Source organism: Oncorhynchus masou, chromosome 5 (genome assembly GCF_036934945.1).
Source record: "Oncorhynchus masou masou isolate Uvic2021 chromosome 5, UVic_Omas_1.1, whole genome shotgun sequence".
Classification (NCBI taxonomy): Eukaryota; Metazoa; Chordata; class Actinopteri; order Salmoniformes; family Salmonidae; genus Oncorhynchus; species Oncorhynchus masou.
Genome location: NC_088216.1, coordinates 16,638,878 through 16,648,217, shown reverse-complemented (window position 1 = coordinate 16,648,217; position 9,340 = coordinate 16,638,878). Strand labels below are relative to the sequence as shown.

The following is a 9,340-nucleotide window of genomic DNA, read 5'->3' as shown; positions in this document are numbered from 1 at the left end:
CGGCGACGGTCAACAGTCTGGAACCTCCGGCGACGGTCAACAGTCCGGAACCTCCAGCAACGGTCAACAGTCTGGAACCTCCAGCGACGGTCAACGTTCCGGAGAGCCAGGCACGGCGTCCAGTCCAGCTCCATGGCAGGAGCCTTCCTCTGCGCCGGTGCCCAGTCCAGGCACGGCGTCCAGTCCAGCTCCATGGCAGGAGCCTTCCTCTGCGCCGGTGCCCAGTCCAGGCACGGCATCCAGTCCCGCTCCATGGCAGAAGCCTTCCTCTGCGCCGGTGCCCAGTCCAGGCACGGCATCCAGTCCAGCTCCATGGCAGAAGCCTTCCTCTCCGCCGGTGCCCAGTCCAGGCACGGCGTCCAGTCCCGCTCCATGGCAGAAGCCTTCCTCTGCGCCGGTGCCCAGTCCAGGCACGGCGTCCCGCTCCATGGCAGAAGCCTTCCTCTGCGCCCGTGCCCAGTCCAGGCACGGCGTCCAGTCCAGCTCCATGGCAGAAGCCTTCCTCTCCGCCGGTGCCCAGTCCAGGCACGGCATCCAGTCCCGCTCCATGGCAGAAGCCTTCCTCTGCGCCGGTGCCCAGTCCAGGCACGGCATCCAGTCCCGCTCCATGGCAGAAGCCTTTCTCTGCGCCGGTGCCCAGTCCAGGCACGGCGTCCAGTCCAGCTCCATGGCAGAAGCCTTTCTCTGCGCCGGTGCCCAGTCCAGGCACGGCGTCCAGTCCAGCTCCATGGCAGAAGCCTTCCTCTGCGCCGGTGCCCAGTCCAGGCACGGCATCCAGTCCCGCTCCATGGCAGAAGCCTTCCTCTGCGCCGGTGCCCAGTCCAGGCACGGCGTCCAGTCCCGCTCCATGGCAGGAGCCTTCCTCTGCGCCGGTGCCCAGTCCAGGCACGGCGTCCAGTCCAGCTCCATGGCAGGAGCCTTCCTCTGCGCCGGTGCCCAGTCCAGGCACGGCATCCAGTCCAGCTCCATGGCAGAAGCCTTCCCCTGCGCCGGTGCCCAGTCCAGGCACGGCATCCAGTCCAGCTCCATGGCAGGAGCCTTCCCCTGCGCCGGTGCCCAGTCCAGGCACGGCATCCAGTCCAGCTCCATGGCAGAAGCCTTCCCCTGCGCCGGTGCCCAGTCCAGGCACGGCGTCCAGTCCCGCTCCATGGCAGGAGCCTTCCTCTGCACCGGTGCCCAGTCCAGGCACGGCGTCCAGTCCAGCTCCATGGCAGTAGCCTTCCCCTGCGCCGGTGCCCAGTCCAGGCACGGCATTCTACCCATGGCCGGACCCGTGGTCTGGGCGTTGGCAAAGACCTACACCAGAGCCGACACTTGTCACCCCCCTACCCTCCCCAGTTGTTTTCAGGTTTTGCGGCCGGTGTCCGCAACTTTGGGGGGGAGGGGGGGTACTGTCACGCCCTGAGCGTAGAGATCCTTTTTATTCTCTATTTTGGTTAGGCAGCCATTTCCCCACTGTGTATTGTGGGATCTTATTTATATGTAGTTGCCTGTCAGCAATTCATCTACTTCACGTTCCGTTCGTTCTTTATTGTTTTTGTGCGTTTCATTTAATAAACATGTGGAACCCATATCACAATGCGCTTTGGTCCGAATGTTCTTACGACGAACGTGACACCAAGCTGTTTAAAGACACAGTCAACTTAGTGTATGTAAACTTCTGACCCACTGGAATTGTGATATAGTGAATTATAAGTGACATAATATGTCAGTAGATGTCTTAACCAACTTGCCAACACTATAGTTTGTTTACAAGACATTTGTGGAGTGGTTTAAAAACAAGTTTGAATGACTCCAACCTAAGTGTAGTAAACTCCTGAGGTAATTGTATCTGTATTCCCAGTCAGGTGAAATCCATAGATTAGGGTCTAATTCATTTATAACAATTGACTGATTTCTTTATATGAACTGTAACTCAGTAAAATCGTACAAATTTATGTTTTGTTGAGTGAAAAAATTATAGAATTAACTAATTGCATAAATGATTAGGCCTACTACTGTTTTAGGTGTTCTGGGTCAGAACTGTCAACGTGATTTACACCCATCAGAGTATCTGTGCTGTGAAGGGCTCAACAGTGGAACTGCCCTGCACATATCAACATCCAAGTTATCATGTAGTCTCAGAACCAAACTGGTATATCCAAGAGAAATGTAATGAGGCGCCTAAAATCCTGATCTCGGTCCAGAGTATGCAGGTCGTGCTGAGTACCTTGGGACTAAAGAGAAAGACTGCACCCTGAGAATCACAGACCTGAGAGAGATTCAGCTGAGTACAAGTTCAGATTTAAAACACAGAATGGGGGTACAGCTACTCTGGAACAACTCTGACTGACACAGGTAATATATAATATCTAATTCTAATAATTCATTAGAATCATTCAGAGCTGCAGGTGAAGGTGTCTTCCTCCACAGAGGAATAGAAGAGAACACTGACCTGTAGCACCACCTGTCTTCTGACTGACAACCCCACCTACATCTGGTACAAGAACGGACAACATCTCCATGACCCTACTTCCCAACAATACTCCTGTAATACTCTAGTGGTCTGGTGTTACTCTACAGACAGTTACTCCTGTGCTGTAAAAGACCATGAGGATTTTCTCGCTCCTACAGTGTGTGAGTCTGGACTCACCTATAATAATCATCTTAAGTCTCTATCATTAAGGCCTGTGGACCAATAGTAGAACATGTGGGGAAAACAGACAAATCTGTGCCCTCTTGGATAGTAACACTAGTAGAACGTATATGGTATAATATACAAGGTAGAAATTGTTGATGGGATGTTATCTTGTTATACTGTTTTAGAATTATAATTTTGGAATTAGTTTTAGAATAAGACTGTAACGTAACAAAATGAAAAAGTCAAGGGTTCTGAATACTTTCTGAATGCACTTTGTGTGTCTATATATTTTATTCATTTTAAATGAACCAGTCCTATACATCTAAAACACTTGAAAATAGTCTCATTATCATTTGAGGAAATTATCAGATACATTTAGTTTCAGGTGTTCATGGTCAGAGCTGTTTGAATGTGACTTACACCAAGAGGAGTATCTGTGGCTTGAAGGGGTCAACAGTGGACATTACCTGCACGTATAGACATCCCAGCTGGCATAACGTCACAGAAGTGTCCTGGTTCAACAAATGGGAGTCTGGAGTTACTACAGATCTAATCCAGGACCCAGAGTATGCAGGTTGTGTGAAGTACCATCCAACTACAGACAAGGACTCCACCCTGAGAATCACAGACCTGAGAGAGAGTGACTCTGCTGAATATAAGTTTAGATTTACAACAACGGAGGTAAAATGGGGAAACAGCTTCCCTGGAATAACTCTGATTGTCACAGGTAATACTGTCCTTACAGTATTATATCATCTAGTCTAAGTCATTATCTCATTGGTGGAAATAATGATGATTGTGTTATTTTGTCTTCATTTCTCCCTTTTCAGACCTGCAGGTGAAGAAGTCTCCTGGCACAGAGGAAGGGAAGGTGACACTGACCTGTAGCTCCACCTGTACTCTAACTGACAACCCCACCTACATCTGGTACAAGAACGGACAACGTCTCACCAACCCAAACACCCAAGATAACTTCCTGATCCTAGACCAAGTCAGCAGTGAGGATACAGGCAGCTACTCCTGTGCTGTTGAAGACTACGAGAATTGCCTGTTACGTTAGTCTTTGAAGAATGATGTTGTAGGAATCATAGTTGTTGTTCTGATTCTAATACTCTGTGTCTTCAACTTCAATTCATTCACAAAACAGGAAGAAGGCCTCCAATTCCACCTCTGACACAAGAGACAGAAGAGACACAGCAGAGAACGGACAGGTGAGTCTTCTGGAATCAGTTGACTAAGAGCTACATTGAACTGTATTTAGATGGACTCAATGACTGTGGTAATATCTTTCACCCCTCATGTTGTCTGTCCTCTCTCCCCATCAGAGAGACTCTAATCCAGTGTATGACAACATCTCAGGCCTGAACGTGGCCCTTACTGCAGCACAGATAGCGATCACAGACGAGCAGAATGACGTTAACTACCCCAGCATCCAACACAGAAACCAGGAAGTGCGTCTGGACTCCACCGTCCCACCCCTAGAAACAGGACGAGGATTTCCAGTACACTACTTTGAAATTCAACAGCCCCAGTGCTGCTCAATAGACATTGGGAGGGATTCAATCCAATCATAGATGGGGGAGGTAGATATTTTTTTTTTACAGCAACTTCCTTGTTGTTGTAATATCTCAAACGGGAAGTTTCAGCATTAAGGATTCCAGCTTTAAATAACACAATATAACCAACTTCATTCATGGGTCTTATAGTAAATGTACCATAAATCACAGTGATTTAAACATCCCATCCATACACCACACTAAACATACACATAGTCTGTGTCTGAAATCCTATTCCCTAACTACTGTCAGGTGACATTTCAGACTCAGATTTCCTCTTTAACTGTTAAGGGCCAAACAAATGATACCAGTTCAACAGGTTGAAGGTTGTAGCTGCTATGCCACCTTGTTTAATGAGGTGAGGTCCTCAATAAATGACTAAATACAACTAAACACAGGTTCTTTTCATCAGGGGTGGGGCATGGAAATGACACAGTGAGATGCTGCAATAGACAGCTTCTGTTTATCTTTTGTATCTAAGCAACAATATATAGCAGCCATAAATCATTAACCAATGGAGTGCTCCACACAAACAAAACCATCTTCGGCGCCGTCGCTCATACAACAAGCCGTCCAATGGAAATATTAGTGTATCTTAGTGTTCCAATAATTACAGAAGTGTATAGTTGAGGAAGGTGTGCTCAGGAAGACAGAGAGGATCTGGAGGGAGATGGGAACACTTGCAAAGTTCCACTGAATTTAGATAAGGCCACACTCTCCCCACTCATCCTTCCAGAGCACGCCAACCTGTACATGGATAAGAGGGATCTCTGGACACCGAGGAACAACAGACATCTAAACACAAAACCCCACCCCACACAGAGACAGCACCTGGAACTAATCAAAATTGATTGATGCAGTTGGTTCATTGTAACAGTGGGTTAACTTCCTTGTTCAGGGGCAGAATGACAGATGTTTACCTTGTCAGCTCGGGGATTGTTTTATGATGCATTTTTTAAACGACTCACAACTATTTCCACATATTTATTCATACCATAGCTGGTCCAGAAGCAATCAAACAACCAGGTCCTGAGGTGTTGCCAGTCCATTTCTGGCTGTGCACCGTGGAGATTATAAGAGTACGTGGCCGTTAAGGGCAGATTGTTCTTCAAAATGTTCAAATGTTCAGAGATGACCAGCAGGGTCAAATAATAGTCACAGTGGTTATAGAGGGTGCAACAGGTCAGCAACTCATGTCAGAGGGAGCGAGGGAGAGAGGGAGAGAAAAAGGGAGAGAGAGGGGGGGAGGGAGAGACAGAGGGAGATGAAGGGAGAGAGAGAGAGAGAGAGAGAGAAAGGGAGAGAGGGGGGAAGGGAGAGAGAGAGAGAGAGAGAGAGAGAAAATAAACAGCAGTCAAACAGCAGCAGCAGGATGAAAGGTAGCACGTCCAGTGAACAGGTCAGAGTTACATTTACATTTACATTTAAGTCATTTAGCAGACGCTCTTATCCAGAGCGACTTACAAATTGGTGAATTCACCTTCTGACATCCAGTGGAACAGCCACTTTACAATAGTGCATCTAAATCATTTAAGGGGGGGTGAGAAGGATTACTTTATCCTATCCTAGGTATTCCAGGATAGCAGATAAGACAGGGGAATTGACTGACCCTAGCCCCCCGGCACATAGACTATTGCAGAATAGATACTGGAGACAGAGACAGGGGGGGGCAGGGGACACTGTGGCCCCGTCCGACAATACCCCCAGACAGGGCCAACCAGTCAGGATACAACCCCACCTACTTTGCCAAAGCACATCCTCCACACCATCAAAGGGATATCAACAGACCACCAACTAACTACCTTGAGACAAGGTGTAGTATAGCCCATGAAGATCTCCTCCACTGCACAATCCCAAATACAGCAGAACCGGACAGGAAGATCACGTCAATGACTCAACTCACTCAAGTAGAGCATAGCGAAAAAAGCCTGGCACGGTGTGATGCACCTCTCCTAGGGAAGGCATGGGAGAGCACTAGCAAGCCAGTGATTCAGCCCCCGCAATAGGGTCAGAGGCAGAGAATCCCAAATGGAGAGAGGGGAGCCAGGCAGAGACAGCAAGGGTGGTTCGTCACTCCAGTGCCTTGCCGTTCACCTTCGCACCCCTGGGACACTCAATCATAGGACCAACTGAAGAGATGAGTCTTCAGCAAAGACCTTTTACTGCAGTGGGCTAAATCAGGGTCACACAGAGTGTTTCTTGGTCGCCAAACAAATCTACTTTGAAACAAAAGTATTCACCTCAAACACATGGTTATGGGCTTTAAAAAGAGGACACCTGTACCATGTCAGATACAGTTTAAATTGATTCAATTTTCAGTTTCCATCCCAATATTACACTTTATATACAATACATGACAAAAAATATGTCTATTAATTATGAAAAATATTAATATCATTCCACCCATGAGGCCACTAGGTCATTTGACTGCAGGAAAAGGCTACAGGTTGATGCCAAGTCTGCGTCTATCACATGGATTGACAGACCATTCCATGAAAATGTTTCTCTGTAGGAGAAAGCCCTGCCTCCAGGTTAGAAATTCTAGGAAAAGTAAGGCAACCTGCATTTTGTGACCATTGCATGCAGGTATATACGGCAGGACTTTATCAGGCAAGTACATGTAATGCTTTGTAGGTTAGCAGTAAAACCTTAACAGGAAGCCAGTGTAGAGAGGCTAGCACTGGAGCAATATAATCACATTTTATGGTTCTAGTCAAGATTCTAGTAGCCATATTTATCCCTAGCTGAAGTTTATTTAGTTATTTATCCGAGTAGCTGGAGAGTAGAGCATTGCAGTTGTCTAATCTTGAAATGCAAAAGCATGGAAGCTTTTCTGCATAATTTTTGGAGAAAAGGTTTCAGATATTTTAGATGTTACCAAGATGGAAAAAACTGCTCTTGAAAATGTTTTGTCAAAAGTGAAATCAGTGATCCTTCAGCTTTATTTGAAATGAATGTATATGCATTGAGATTAATTGTCAGGTCAAACAGCAGATATATTTGTTTCTTAGGACCTAGAACTAGCATCTCTGTTTTGTCTGAATTTAAAAGCAAAACATTTACTGCCATCCACTTCCTTATGTCTGAAACACAGACTCCAGGCAATTTTGGGGCTTCGGTTTCATTGAAACGCACAGCTGTGTGTCGTCTGCAAAGCATTGAAAGCGGACATTGTGTTTCCGAATAACATAACCAAGAGGTAGAATATATAGTGAAAACAATAGTGGTCCTAAAACTGAACTTTGAGGAACACCGAAACTTACCATTGATTTCTCAGAGGACAAACCATCCACAACTTTTGGAGCGGCAGGTAGCCTAGTGGTTAGAGCATTGGGCCCGTAATCAAAAGGTTGCTGGATGAAATCCCCGAGCTGACAAGGTTACAATCTGTCAATCTACCCCTGAACCTTTGGGGCGGCAGGGTAGCCTAGTGGCTAGAGAGTTGGACTAGTAACTGGAAGGTTGCAAGTTCAAACCCCCAAGCTGACAAGATACAAATCTGCCGTTCTGCCCCTGAACAGGCAGTTAACCCACTGTTCCTAGGCTGTCATTGAAAATAAGAATTTGTTCTTAACTGACTTGCCTAGTTAAATAAAGCTAAATAAAACAAGCCACTTATCCCACTGTTCCCTGTAAAATAAAATTTGAACCTTCAACATTTGGACCGCATCTGGCCCATGGGATGCTTTACACTGTGACCAAACAGCCTGATCGTGTCTATACATTGGGCCTGAAATTGGTAATTGGCCCAATTTTACTGCAAGGAATTCTATTTGGTCAACCACAGGCTAGGCTTGGGTATAACTATATCCTGTCTCTTTGTTCAGTGGAGAAAACACTGAAGACAGGGAAGAATAAACATCTACCATCTACTTCCCAGCATAACAACTATTATTTATTCTCTTTGAATAAATATATCTTTCTCCCATTGATTTGTTTTGGGGTCTGTTATTGAAGAATAACTGCGAAAAAAATCATCTTAAAATATGTAGAAATACAATTTTCTTTTCTTTTATTTGAAACGATTAGTAGTTAGTAATTATTTATAGATGAGAAACCAATATGTCATTTTTGTCTCATGTACCGTAGAAGGCTCCAATAATCTCCACACTCCTGTATTGTCTGTTGGGGAACAATCATATTTGAAGGAAGCAGCTGCGTCAGCCCCAGAAACAGGACCAGGATGTCCAGTACGCTGCTGTGAAACCTCCCCAGTGTGTCGCGCCCTGACCTTAGAGAGCCTTTTAATGTCTCTATTTGCTTTGGTCAGGGTGGGATTTGGGGTGGGCATTCTATGTTTTGTTATCTATGATTTTGTATTTCTATGTTTTGGCCGGGTATGGTTCTCAATCAGGGACAACTGTCTATCGGTGTCTCTGATTGGGAACCATATGTAACGGATGTGAAACGGCTAGCTTAGTTAAATCAATAAATAGCGTTTCAATCGGAGACGTCACTTGCTCTGAGACCTTGAAGTAGTAGTTCCCCTTGCTCTGCAAGGGCCGTGGATTTTGTGGAGCGATGGGTAACGATGCTTCGTGGGTGACTGTTGTTGATGTGTGCAGAGGGTCCCTGGTTCGCGCCCGGGTATGGGCGAGGGGACGGTCTAAAGTTATACTGTTACACACACTTAGGTAGCCCTTTTCCCTCCTTTCTGTGTGGGAAGTTGTCTTTGTTTGTTGGCACTATTGCCTTAAGCTTCACGGTTGGTTTTGGCTTGTTAATTGTTTTTGTCGGCGTCATCCTGAATAAAAAGGGAATATTTACGCTCACCACGCTGCACCTTGGTCCTCCTCCTTCAACAGCCGTGACACAGTGCCACTCAATAGACTGTCTTTCAGTCAGATGGATGGTTGTTTTGTAGAGCTGCCAGTAGAGAGCCCTGTGGTACAGTACACTGGAAACACCAGGTTTTAGTGTAGCTGGTTGGACATACAGAACTACAGAGAAACCATAGGCTTATTAGTATGGTCATATTATGTTAACATTTAAAATAGTTTTAATAGGGTTATTTTCCAACGTTCCTCCTTTTGTAATAAGCTCCAAAAAGATGTTCACATATTGTTTATAAGCCATTTACTGATGTGTTGGGTGTCAGGAAGAAGCTTTGTGAGGACAGGAAGCCCCTCAGTACATCTAGTTGGTGTCAACCACAGAACTCACA

At 46.0% G+C, this 9,340-nt stretch overlaps 1 pseudogene; it reads left to right on the top strand.

The window, feature by feature from the left end:
* The first annotated feature begins 252 nt into the window (after nt 1-252).
* LOC135528414 (uncharacterized) lies at nt 253-9,289 on the top strand (annotated as a pseudogene).
* Nucleotides 9,290-9,340: the final 51 nt, after the last annotated feature.